Consider the following 12,800-nt stretch of genomic DNA (forward strand, 5'->3'; position numbering starts at 1 on the left):
ACCCACTGGGTGGTAATAAAGCACACTTATGACCTTGTTAACTTAAAGGCACTATGAGGAGTTTTGAACTGGCTGAGAAACAGACTGAAACTGATACTGATGCATCATTATGACCCTCAAAAGCAAACAAGACCATCCACAACAACACTGATACCTTCTCTGTTGTCATTTTTAATGCCTGAAACTGCTCTGAGGGGGTAGGTGTCAGACAAGATCATGGACATCTCGCTTTAGAAACACCCTTTTTTGGCTGTTTTCATGGCAAATAATCACACTGTGTGATAAATCTGTATGTTAAACGCAACAGGATGCGATTATTGTCTGAAGACATACATTTTGCATGTACAGGACAAGATATAAGAGGTATCACTTTGTCCACAAGGGGGCGCCAAAATCAATACAAACCAAAAGTTCCTCAGCAGCTTTAAGACAACAGAATTAATAATGTGCACAAGAGTTGTATATGATAAGATGTAGGTGCACAACAGTGATGGATAAATATTCAAAAAGGAAAAATGAAAACTCCAAACTGGGCCCTGAATAAATTCTAACCTGGATGAAGAGCGTAACATGGGAGGTGGAAAAGGCAACTTTTATGAGAAAAACTACAACAGTGTCTGTGAGAGCTCTCAAAGCTAGCTACTTAGTAGCTGAACTTGTAGCCAAATCCTAAAAGCCACACACTGTGGCAGAGACATTAATACTACCTGCAAAAGACATTGTAAAGTAGATGCTTTGCCCTGACGCAGTTAAAGAAGTAGCCAAAGTCGCTCTCTCAGATAAATAGATTCATGAATGGAGATTCTAAATGTGTCATTTTGGAACACTTTTGGTTGGTGGTGTGACTCTGGGGTCTTTTGATGTATGAAAAGTCCCATGGCTCAAAAAAGGTTGAAGAACACTGATCTATACAACCAGTGTTTTCCATTTGACACTCCTTAAACTCCTGCGAATTCAGTCAGAAATTGACATCTAACATCTATCTTTAACAGACAAACAGGAAGTTAATAAATAAATAAATAAATAAATAAATAAATAAATAAATAAATAGCATGGACAATTCCAAAATAATAGTTGTGGACGCATAAAGAAGTGAACTGAGGTCATACATCTTTAAAAGCCAATGAAAGACTTCTAAAAGGCTGCAGACCCACAGGGGCCTGAGCACACTCTTATTCTTATTTGTGCCACAAGCCCATCAAAAATAAAAACACAAACATCCCCAAAAACAAATAAGTCATGTGAATACCCACTTCCATCTTGCTTGGTCGTACCCCTGTCATAACCACGAGACCCCAGCCAAACATTAAATCACAATTTTATATGTAATCAAATGGAGCTCATCACATCTGCACTGATTGATTCTCCGCTAAATTGCAGTCTGGCATTTGCAATTTCATTAACTCATTCTGGCAGGAAGAGTGTGTGTGTGAATGTGTGTTGGACTGACACACTGAAAGCAGTACTAGAGAGTGTGCAGGGCAAGGGAGAGTGACTCGAGAGAGTAGTTAGAGAGAAACATGAGGGCAGGGGAGTGATTTGTTTGTTCTACGGGACCTGAATGCATCGTAAGTCAGACAGACATCTGAAGGGACGGCAGGAGGGAATAAAAGAAAGTCTGCACTAAAAGAGTAAGGGTGCCAATCCAAACTGCAACATATATTTTTAAAAATAACAATACTGCTGTACCTTAGTGTAATCATGGCTCTTGGCTCCAACATGCTTGTAGGTGGACTGAAGGGACTTTGACAGATGTAGTCTGACTGCACAACTAGAAGAGCAACTGAACATGGAGTCAGGATTCAGGGCACCTTGGCAGCAGAGCCGGACAGAGACACAGAGGTCTAATTAAGACGTGTGGCACGAAGAAAGAGAGCAGACTGGTCAAGTCTCAGTGGTAAACAGAGTCTGCAATGAGACAGATGTAGACATTTTCTCTGTTTCCACTATCTATTTATCTGTCTGCCTGTCTGTACGTCTATCTATCCATCTGTTAAGGGAATTAATATTCAGAGGGCAATCCAATCCAATATTATAGTGATTGTGAACATTTTGTGAGAACTGAAATGCAATATATTAGAGACCATTAACACACTTTAACTCGAAGCTATGTCTCTAATTCAATTGTTTTTTAGTAACTTTTAATGTAAATAGCAATGTAGATGTACAACAGCTGAGGGATTTTAAACAGATGATGCTTTATGTTTTGTCTAAACTCTTAGTTGTTTTCTTTTAAATATAAAACTGTTTTATGATATAATATTTTTATATTATGTGTCACAACTTTTTGTAATCGAATATCAATACCTGGAGCCGCTGCAGGGACACAGATCTCATCATAACATATTGGTTTGAATCCCCCCCTTTAATTATGGATTTTTAATAAATATTTATTTTAAAGTAGTTTATATAAGTTATGGTTTTTAACCCTCCTGTTATTTTCGTTTCTCTGGAACAGCAAGAATGTTCCTGGGTCAATTTGACCCGGGGCATATTCAATTATCCAAAAGTGTCAGAACCCCAAAAAATCCCCAAACACATTTGTTTTAATCTAATTTTTAACTCCATTACTAACCATTTAAATCAAGATTTGGTCCATTGGTGTTCTTCAATTCTCACAGATAAGATCAGACAAGTTAAGATAAGACAAGATATTACTTTACTGATGATGGTTAAATGAGGATAACTCACTCGTTTTACATGAAAATTCACATTAAAACTGTTTTTAATTTACATTGGAAAGCCCTAAATACAAATACAACCGTTTTACATGACATAGATTTTTGTTTATTTTATTTCAAATTTAGATTTTTTTATTTTATGAAGTGATATTGATAAATGAACATAACTCCTCTTCTGTCACATGCTGCCCAGATTTTTACGCTGCATTTAGCTGGTTTGGAAGGGAGATATTGTCTAAAATAGACTTTAAAAAGGTTCAATTTGACCCACAACATAAAAGGAGGATTAAAAAACACATTCTTAATAAAATAGTCTTAAATATCTTGTAGATGAAAGAATAAAAATGTAACTGCATGTGCCAAAAAAGAACATCTCATACTGTATTAACTATTAGTACCATAATATCCATCTGTCTCAGTTAAAAATTAACCATGTGTATGCTGCCTTCAAATGGAACTCATAAAGTCGGGATGTTATGTGGTGAAGTCCTGTGAATGAGTGGTTTGATGTTTAAGTGGCAACACTGTTAATAGGCATTGGCTGATGAAGGCCAACGGTTTGATCGTTGGAAATGCAAACATTTAAATGTTTTATATGTGCTGAAATGCTGGGCGGAAGAACAACTAACTCCTCTTAGTCCTGTATGTGGCTAACATTAATCAAATCACATTGTACAAGCTTTGCTATTGCTAATGTTAGCTAATTTTGCTCCTCTACAGGCCCTGTCAGTTACATAATAACATAATGTGTTTGCATGAAACTGGAGTCTATGGGCTCCACCATTTAAGTTGATGTCATCAGACATGTCACAACTTGTGAACTTGATGCGTTCAGGAAATGTAGACATCTGATGTCATGAATACGATGAGAGGGGGACGTTCATATGGCCATTTGTTGTGAACACGACCCCATTTGATGTCACCAGTAGCCTCTGTTGAGATCTCTAAAGGCTGATTTATACTTCTGCGTCTCCCCTATGCTGCAGGGGCTGACGCAGACATGAGCACTACATACATGTGCGTCGGTGTGTCTGCGTCGCGCAGCAATTCTCCGCCGAAACGCCTGAGGGCAGTGCGCTCTCTCTGATAGCCGGTCGCCTGCTTCCGGTCCCGCTACGATTCTCTGTTTACTTTTCCACAGAGATTCAGAGCGTGTTATGTTAATCTACAGCTGATATATGTTGCTGTTTATCATACAGACATGATTACATGAAGAATAGAGAGGAGGAGATGAAATACACGGCCGATGTGCGGCCGATGTCCGGGATCCCGGAAGTGTTGTAAATGCGGGAAAGACAAAGCCGCCGAGCGGACCAATCACAGAGCTTGCGGTCCGCGTCGGCTCTACGGGGAGTTACATTTTGGAGGAGGTGCACGTCAGCTACGTGCGTAGGCCACGGCGTAGGTACGGGAGCTACGCGGACCCCCGGCGTAGGGTACGCCGTTGATTCAACGCAGAAGTATAAATCAGCCTTAAGGCTTTAAACCTGGATGACAGCTCTGGTAATGGGAATACCTTCATTCTGATTTCTATTCCTCTTCCAAATGTAGGCAGGCATTATCTAAACTTTTTCTGTTTGGTTTTACTGGCAAATAAGAGTTGTAGGTTATCGATAAATTATTTTGTTCGCTCATGTGTACAGCCCAAATTAAAGTTATGGAGGACGCTGACATCATTATCTCAACTTAGGCATGACAGTTGCTTATATGTATTGGCAGGATACTTGTGTATATCCGCTCAGGTGCTCAGTTTAATTACATGTTTACAAGGAAAACTGTCTGGTGTCATCATTGTATATCAGTGCGGGGGCTAATAAATGTATCCAGCTCAAGAGTTTTTAATTCACCACTCTATACTGGCTCAAGAAGATGCTCAATATGCATGCTCACAACGTTCTTCTATTGTGATTGACATGACAGACTGATTAAACATTATTGCCAACAGCTGGCCTGGTATGCTTATAAGAGTGCTTGTCACTCTCTTGAAGCAGCCGCTTTGAGGACTAGTGTAAGATTGCTGACTATTTTTGGGCATGCCACCATATGACACCATATTTCTCTGCTGCGTGATAGTTGTTTACAGTTGACACTTTGTTCCAGACAATCACTGTCTCTCCATCTGTCATCCCTCTGGCACTGTAGTTGTGAGTGACAGCTGTCATTCACTCACTTTACAGGTAAGTGGGGCCGACACTCAAAGTCCAGACCCAACCAAACCCCACTTTGTCCAATCTTTTTCAAGGAACTAGCAACTAATTAACTACATTTTACTGCAAATCAATGATCTAAAATTAATTTAATCATTGTATGTGTAAGAGTTAACATAGTTAACTATACTACTACTAGTATTGCGAGTAAAAACAACACCAAAGGTCTTGATACCTTGCCTCACGAAGCAAGGTAGCAGCCCTGCTTTCTATCTATCTTTCTATCTATCTAAGTCTAAGGATTTATTAGATTCCTCGCTGCCCTTTTGCAACTCCTTCTAATTAGACTACTATGTCTTTGTCTAGGAGAAAGGTGTCCTCAGTGTTCCCATCATGTAGCTGCTCCAGGAGCCTGAAAGTCTGTCCCACTCACACGATCTGCTTCATTGCCCCGCCGTCAGACCCAGTTAATGTGTTTACCGTCCTTAATGCTCTTCATGCATTCAGCTCAGCATCCTGGATATTATCCCCTGATAGGTTGAGCTGAAGGGGGATTGTTAAAGAAGGCTTTGGCCTGCTGCATGATTTTTCACTTATTTATTTATTTTGCTTCCAAGAATTGGTACATGCTACACATATTGGTGGATTGCCAACTCTTATCTATTTTGTAAAATACAGCACCTGCACCTGTACAAGGCTTTACACAAACCTGCTTGAGCAGCCCAGCTGATGTCTGAGCTGGAGAATTTAGGCTTGAAATTGAATCTGTTTCACACCAGGTGTGTCTATCTGAACAAACTATCACCATACTTCTGATTTCAGGACACATCTGCTGCTTCCATCTGCTCCCCATGTCATTAATGAGATTGGACATTGACTGCTAGAGTTCTCATGTCTGCCCAAGTTCCTTCACTTGCATCGAGTTGTGGTCACACCTGAATCAAAGAATATGAGATTTGAAAATAACTTTGACATGAAAATAAGTTTCAGGTACACACTTTTCATGTATTTATCAATGCTTCTCTGATTGATAGCAGTTCTTGTGTCGAGGTGTAGATTAAAGGTGACATATCACGCTTTTTTCATCAATATATATTGGTCTAAGAGGTCCCCAAAACATGTCTTTAAAGTTTATGCTCAAAAAAACACTTTGAAATCAGATTTTGGCATGCCTGAAAAACCCTCTTCTTCAGTCCTCCTCAGAACACTCTGTTTTCTCTCTGACCACGCCCCCTCAGGAAGTAGATGTGGTCTCGGCTCTCCAGCACGTTGATCTAATGTTTACATGTTGGCTGAATATACAAGGCTGCTCACAGACCGCGTTACTTCAACCCTCTGAATCTGATCCTGACGGAGAGGCGCCTGCAGCAGGACCTTTCTGAAGGATTGGTCACAGATTTAGTGTTTCTTGTTGTTTTATTTGTCAGTATGTAGACGTGTGTCTTGGTACACAGCTACAGCTACAACATGTAGCTATGTAGCTATGCTAATTATTGTAGCACTTATCCATGACAAATAAAAATCATCCACTAGATCTTCAAATCTGCAGACGTGGGGAGTAAAACCGACCTTTGTGTTTATTAAGACAGCCTACAACTAGCATTCCTCCCTCCTAAGCTCCTTGTTAGCACACATGTGTGCAGGTAATGAAAAACGGAGGGGGGATTCAGTATTATTTTATACAGTCTATGGGCTGAACAAGCTCCGAGCTCTGACTCCGTGACAGACCGGATATTGTTGTGACGTAACAAAAACACTGAAGTCTGAAACGGCTCGTTTCACACACATTTACAGAAAGGTGGAGAAATCAGAACAGGGGCAGAATGGATTTTTTTCATTTTCAGGGGGTTTGTAGACATGCCAGGGAAACATATTTCAGGTAGAGAACCATTAAAAAGTCCATTTTGCATGATATGTCACCTTTAAGGGTTTTGGCCTGAACCAGTTGACAGCCTCAACAGCCTCTCAGCATGAACTGTTATTTACCAGATTGTTCCTGTTGTCTTATCCCTCAAAAGGTTACAAATTCCTGTCTCATACTCTCTAAATTAATGATATTCTGATTTGATTCGGTGTTTAGCCTCTGCTTTGATGTCTTGACTATCCAACCACAACTGTGTTGTCCGAGCCATCTCTGCAGATTCATCTGTTGGGTTGCATAACTGGTTCAAATCTGAAGCCATTTAACCTCTACTGAACTCAGAATCTCTGTCCCTATATTTTTCTTCCAAAAGGTTTAAGAGGTTAACTATAACTTGCAGGCTGCAAGTTATTTTCAAAATGTAAAAAAAACCCTTCTGCAGACAAAGCCCCGGCATCTTTGCAACTCCTGCTACTGAGATCAAAAATAACACTCTTACAAATGTCTCGAACAGGGAAGCATGCTATTTGTACTCTGCTGCTCCCGAAACAGAGACAAAAGGCCTCAAATTAACACAGCACCATGCTGTAAAACAGGAATGTCTTTTTTTACATCAAACAAAAAACCTGCCATCAGAATGGCATGACTGACAGCACGAAAGCGTACATAAATCTACACATAAGAGCTTTAAATGCTTGTTAGGGTGTTTTGTTGCCTTACTTTAAAGTCAGCTGGGGGGTGATAAGCACATCCTGCAGGCTCAGAGCAATTAAAGAACAGATGCAAGGAAAAGAAGACATCCCACACACTTACTTACTGACTGCCGTTGTTATGTGTGATCTGGTATGTTAATGTAAATGAAGTCGAATACTGAAGATTATGTGGCACAGCTTGGCTTTGATGGATTCCATCATTTACCTTCATTGTGCTATCACTGTTCCCAGACGGTCAAAGTAATGAGTGATGAAGTCTGAGTTATTGTGTTTTGTCCAAAGTATCAAATTCACCAGTTGGACAGGATCCATGAGCACCACTCTGTCTTAAGGACAGGATGAAAGTAGCTGCTTGGAGGTAAAAGAAAAAGAGATAAATGTTAAAAATGGCCTCAAAGTAGGGGCGCTGGTGGCCTAGCGGTCTAAGTGCCCCACATACAGAGGCTAAAGCCCTTGTCGCAGGGGTCGCCGGTTCAATTCCCGACCGGTTGACCATTTCCTGCATGTCTTCCCCCACTCTCTACCCTCCATACTTCCTGTCTCTCTTCAGCTGTCCAATGGAATAAAGGCAAAAAGCCCAAAAAATATAACTTAAAAAAAAAAATTGTCCTCAAAGTAAACCAGTTTGATAATGAATCCTAATTTTACGAAAAGGAGGAAGAGAGCAGCTTTGAGTTGAGACAACCTCCTCACCCCCTGTCTCTCAATCTGAGTGAGGCTAATTTGATGTCATCATCTGCGCTCCTGTGGTCCCCTCTGTTAGTAAGCAGGATGTGGATAACTTTGTTGGAGCATGTTAAGCACATTACAGTGGCCTAATGATGTCAGGATGGTGCTGTCACAGTGGGTGTTTGCTGGCAAGGTTTAAAAGTTGATGTGCCCCTGTCACCTGAGGTCAGTCTGGGTTATGAAAGTGAAAACCGCTGGCATGAAGGCAAATTATTTTGTGCCCAAGGCATACTGGCTGCAGTTATGCTGGTGTAGGAAAACTGAGAACAAGACTTACCTTGAGTTTGGCCATCTAGGTGTTGGCAAAATGTATGTCAACATCCAATAATATTTTCATGTTGTGATTGAAATAAGACTTTTGTGCCAAGTATCTTGCAAATGTAACCAGACCACACTTCTATATCTCTATGTGTTTAACTCCAGTTGTGGGTGAGCCATATGAGCTCATTATCATGGTCCTATTTCATGCACTAGGCCTGTATTAAGTTCATCATCACCAGTATGTGCTCTGCAACTCAGTTGCACTGACACTATTCTCATGTGTACAATCACAGCTCCTACTGAAAGCACTGCTGGTATTTTTCTCTCTGTCCAGCTTGCCCAAATAATACAAATTGACCAGGGAACCAATTTAATGACCAAAATGTTGCCCAATTTAAGAAACAACTTGACACGGCCAACCGCTGTAAAGTGTTCAACATTCAGAGAGTTAGAAGAGGCAATTGAATGTTTCTAGCAGACTCCAAAGTCCATGCTTTACACTGCCTTGAGTTTTACAAGGACAGGGACGAGTGTGTCTGTCTCCTCTTTTTAGCTGCTGGTGAAGTGGTTGAGGAGTCCTTGGGCTTCTGTTTGGCAAAGCTAGTGTTTGTGCACACTGTGCCAGACCCTCTCCAACCTTGAAGAAATGGCCGGGTGCTTGCAAACCACAAAATTTGTTCAGGAACCCCTCAATTAAAAGAGTGTTTAATAAAGAAAAGGAAAAGCTTGGATCCAGGATTTTAAGTGATGTTGCCTGTCCCGTTTTTTCCTCTGCAAGCACACAACATCAACCACTCTGGAATATTGACGGGGAAGTAGACTGTCACGTTAACTTGAAAAGTCCTACCTGGACAAAGAATCTCTCACATTGCCTTCTGCAGTGCAGAGTGTGCTGAATATAATGATAAGGCTCAGACACCATCTTCTTGTCAGTTGTGCTTGATTTTGGGGACATTGTTGTCCAGTGTTGTCCTTCAAAGCTAGTTGAAAAATCTTGCAATGCTGCCTAAAATGTATGTGTGTTTTGCAGTTCAATCAGTTTAAGCATGAGGACATGGCCACCTTAATAAAGTCTCACATTATTTGTTTTCAGATAAGCAGACTTTGAACAACCTGCCTCTTAAAAAGTAAATCTCATGGTTGTAACCAGAGTTGCAATAATTTTTTGTAATGTAAAGGGGGTCCCAAAGTTGGACTGTTATCCCCTCCTTGGGTTCAGAACTGTGTTGATCGTGCCCACAGTCCTGTGTGATAAAGCTTGACGTATTTAATGGACATTGGCAGATGCCTCTGACTCCTCAGGCGAAGGAGATCTCTGCTTTTTTTGACCCCTGACCTCTTTCAGAGCTTGATAATACTGTGCTGACGGGCTTATCTGGTTCCAAGCCTAACTAGTCTATTGGAGTTTGAGGGATGATCGCAATCTGCAGCTTCAAGCTATGTTTGGCTGGCCTTGGCAGCCAATCTTGCAGTCAGTCTTCCAAAATGTGAATTTAGTCAAGCTTGTGTTACATATTTGGGGAAAGTTGCGGAGCAGGGGCACATTAAGCCACTGGATTATAAAGAAGAAGCTATTCTGTTGCTCCTCACCATAGACTTTATAATATATGGACGTAGTATCCCAGACGTCACCCATCTGTTTCTGAAGAGCTCTTTAGAGGACAATTGTCAGCGGCAGCCATATTGCTGCTGTGGAACCAGTGTGACATAAAGAGGCAGAGTTTGAGCCTCCTAGCCAACAGCTACAGTGTTCCTGCAGTCAGCTGTGCCTCTCATTGGAAGACTAGTAATCTCAATATCTTCGAAATTGCTGCGTTTGAAAAAAATTCACCCCCGTACAGTGTGAGCTGATCGGGAATTGAGCTATTCAGACTACACTGGTCTTTTGTACCAGGCTGTAAACATGTTTATTTCTGCTGTAAAGATCGGCTTTTTCCCATTCATGTGTATGTGACTTCCTGTACTTCCAGAGCCAGCCTCAAGCGGATCATCGATGAACTGCAGCTTTTAAAGCTGGGGTTGGTAATCAGATTTAGATACACTTTTTGTTATACTGGTTAAAATGATATTTATGTCCTGATGGTAATCAATACATGATGTGTTCCTAAAAAAGAGTGAAAAAAACCCTGCTATCTACAGCCGGAGTAAACCTGGGAAAACACCAACCAATCACCGTTTTTTGGCTCCCCAAATTTTAAACCAATCAAATCCCGTCCAGCCGTTCTGCCCTCCTCCTGCGCGTACATTTCCCCGGCGTGCACTCCTCCGAGTCCCCGTCTCCTGCCTCTACTTCCCCTGACTCTACTGACTGCCCCTCTCGCTCGTCCTCGGGCCTGTCCCCTCTGACCTGATGAGGTACTTTGCTCAGGACTGTAGTCCGGATCAGAGTCTAAAAAGCTCTCACCAACAAGCAGAAGAATTAATGACGTTCAGTAAGTCCTACAGAAAATATATATTTATTGTAGCATCCGTCCGGACGCTGTAGTGATGACGAGCCAATTCGTGAACACGTTGATCGGTAATAACCGGTCACTGTCGGCCGTGATCATGCCAACCAACAAAACAACAATCAATGTTTGAATGAATGAAGAACTTCTCCTCTCGTCTCTCCTCTCTCCCGATGCCTTCACTGACCGTCAACACTGTAGGAATTAAGAGCATCTACACTGAACAGGTTTAACAAACAGTAGAGCTGTTACAGTATTATATATGTGTTATAACTTTTCTCCTGATATCGTGTCACCGGTACAACTGGATAATGCTAGAATGACAGTTGTGAGTACTAACAGCAGCCATGTTTGTTTGTGTTTTTAACTTTCACTATGAGAATGTTTTGGTGAGGACCGGTTTTGAATCAGTCACCATCATATGGTCGAGAATCAGCGGCGCTCGTGCATGTGAGTGGAGGGGGGGGGGGGTTAGACAGAGTCATGAGGAAAAGCTACATTCAAATTCATGCTGGTTTTCCGAGACTACCAACCCCAGCTTTAACACTTCCGCATTGGACTCATATTTTTAGACTGGAGGTTGCCACTTGCTCCTCACTCTTGGTTCTTGATGTGAGCAGCAAAGTTTTTTGAGGTGATGGCAAGGTGCTAAAGAAGCTTCTGCAGAACTATGTATGCTGTTGCATCTGCGCTCATTGATTTGTTGAGCTCGAACTGTCAGCAGGCATTTGGCTGCATAAAAGCTTTGTTGACTTCTGTCTTTTCAGGTTGCGGCTGTGTTTGATTGACCGTTGGTGTTTGTGATTGAAGGGCAAGTTTTATCCTCCTTCAAGAGGGAGATGATGGGGTGAAGCACCCAGACTCATATTTCTCTAAGAATCATCACCAATGCCCGCAATGCCATGTTTGTGTAAATGTCAACAGCCCCCCTTATATTTACCATCTAAGGGTGGGGGTGTTTTGTACGGCCTTGTTTAGCTGAAATTAGTGCAAATAGCACTCAGGAGAGAGAGGGAGATTTTGAGCGACGGGGATTGTAGAGAGAGGTTTGTACACTCAAAACACCACAGGCAAACAGTGAGGAGGACTTTTTGAGTTCCTCTTCACCTTTTCATTTTCCCCAAGTAGATCTCCCCCATGCCAACAAGTCTTATGTCACTGAGTTTTCTTGTTTAAGTTTGTTGCTTTTTAGTTTGAGCTGGAGAATGTCGTTAGTCAATTTTTTGGTCTTTGTTGGTCAGGGTAAGCTAAGGGCGGGGAGAGGAAGTGGTGTGGCTGGCATTGTTTGTTTTTTGGGTTTTTTTTTTAGTTATGTTTTGGCCTTTTTTACCTTTATTTGATAGGACAGCTGAATAGAGATAGGAAATGTGGGGAGCAGAGATCAGGACAAGACATCCAGCAAATGATCGCGGCCAGGAGTTGAACCAGCGACCTCTGCGACGAGTACTGTAGCCTCTGTAAGTGTAGCGCTTAGACCGCTGGGCCACCAGCGCCCCGTGTGGCTGGCATGTTACCTTGTCATATTTTGTTCAGGGTCTCTTATTTTTTTTGTTTTGACAAGTTGGCTTCCACCTTTTGGTTCCCTTCTAAACATTTTTAGTTTTTGGTATGATTTAAATAAAGCTTGTTGATCCATTTCTTGAATCACTGTTTGCCCCCCTTTTCACATATTTGTGTCTCCACATTTTAAACCTTGCCTTTTTCTTTCAACCATAGTATAACACAAGCCATCTTTTAAAATATATATATCCTGACCATCCAGCATCACATTGATAAAAAGATTAAATGAATACAGAGAAACCACATATGTTGTGTTTTCCAAATATGGATATTTTATATGTGTTATACATTTTCATTAATTCTTTATTGCTGAATCAATTACAGCTGCGTGTCTGGGGTTGTTACAATAAATACTTCTACAATACATTTAAAGGGGGTAAACCTCATGTCTGATCAAAACT

This window comes from Notolabrus celidotus, chromosome 19 (assembly GCF_009762535.1).
Source record: "Notolabrus celidotus isolate fNotCel1 chromosome 19, fNotCel1.pri, whole genome shotgun sequence".
NCBI classification, from domain to species: Eukaryota; Metazoa; Chordata; class Actinopteri; order Labriformes; family Labridae; genus Notolabrus; species Notolabrus celidotus.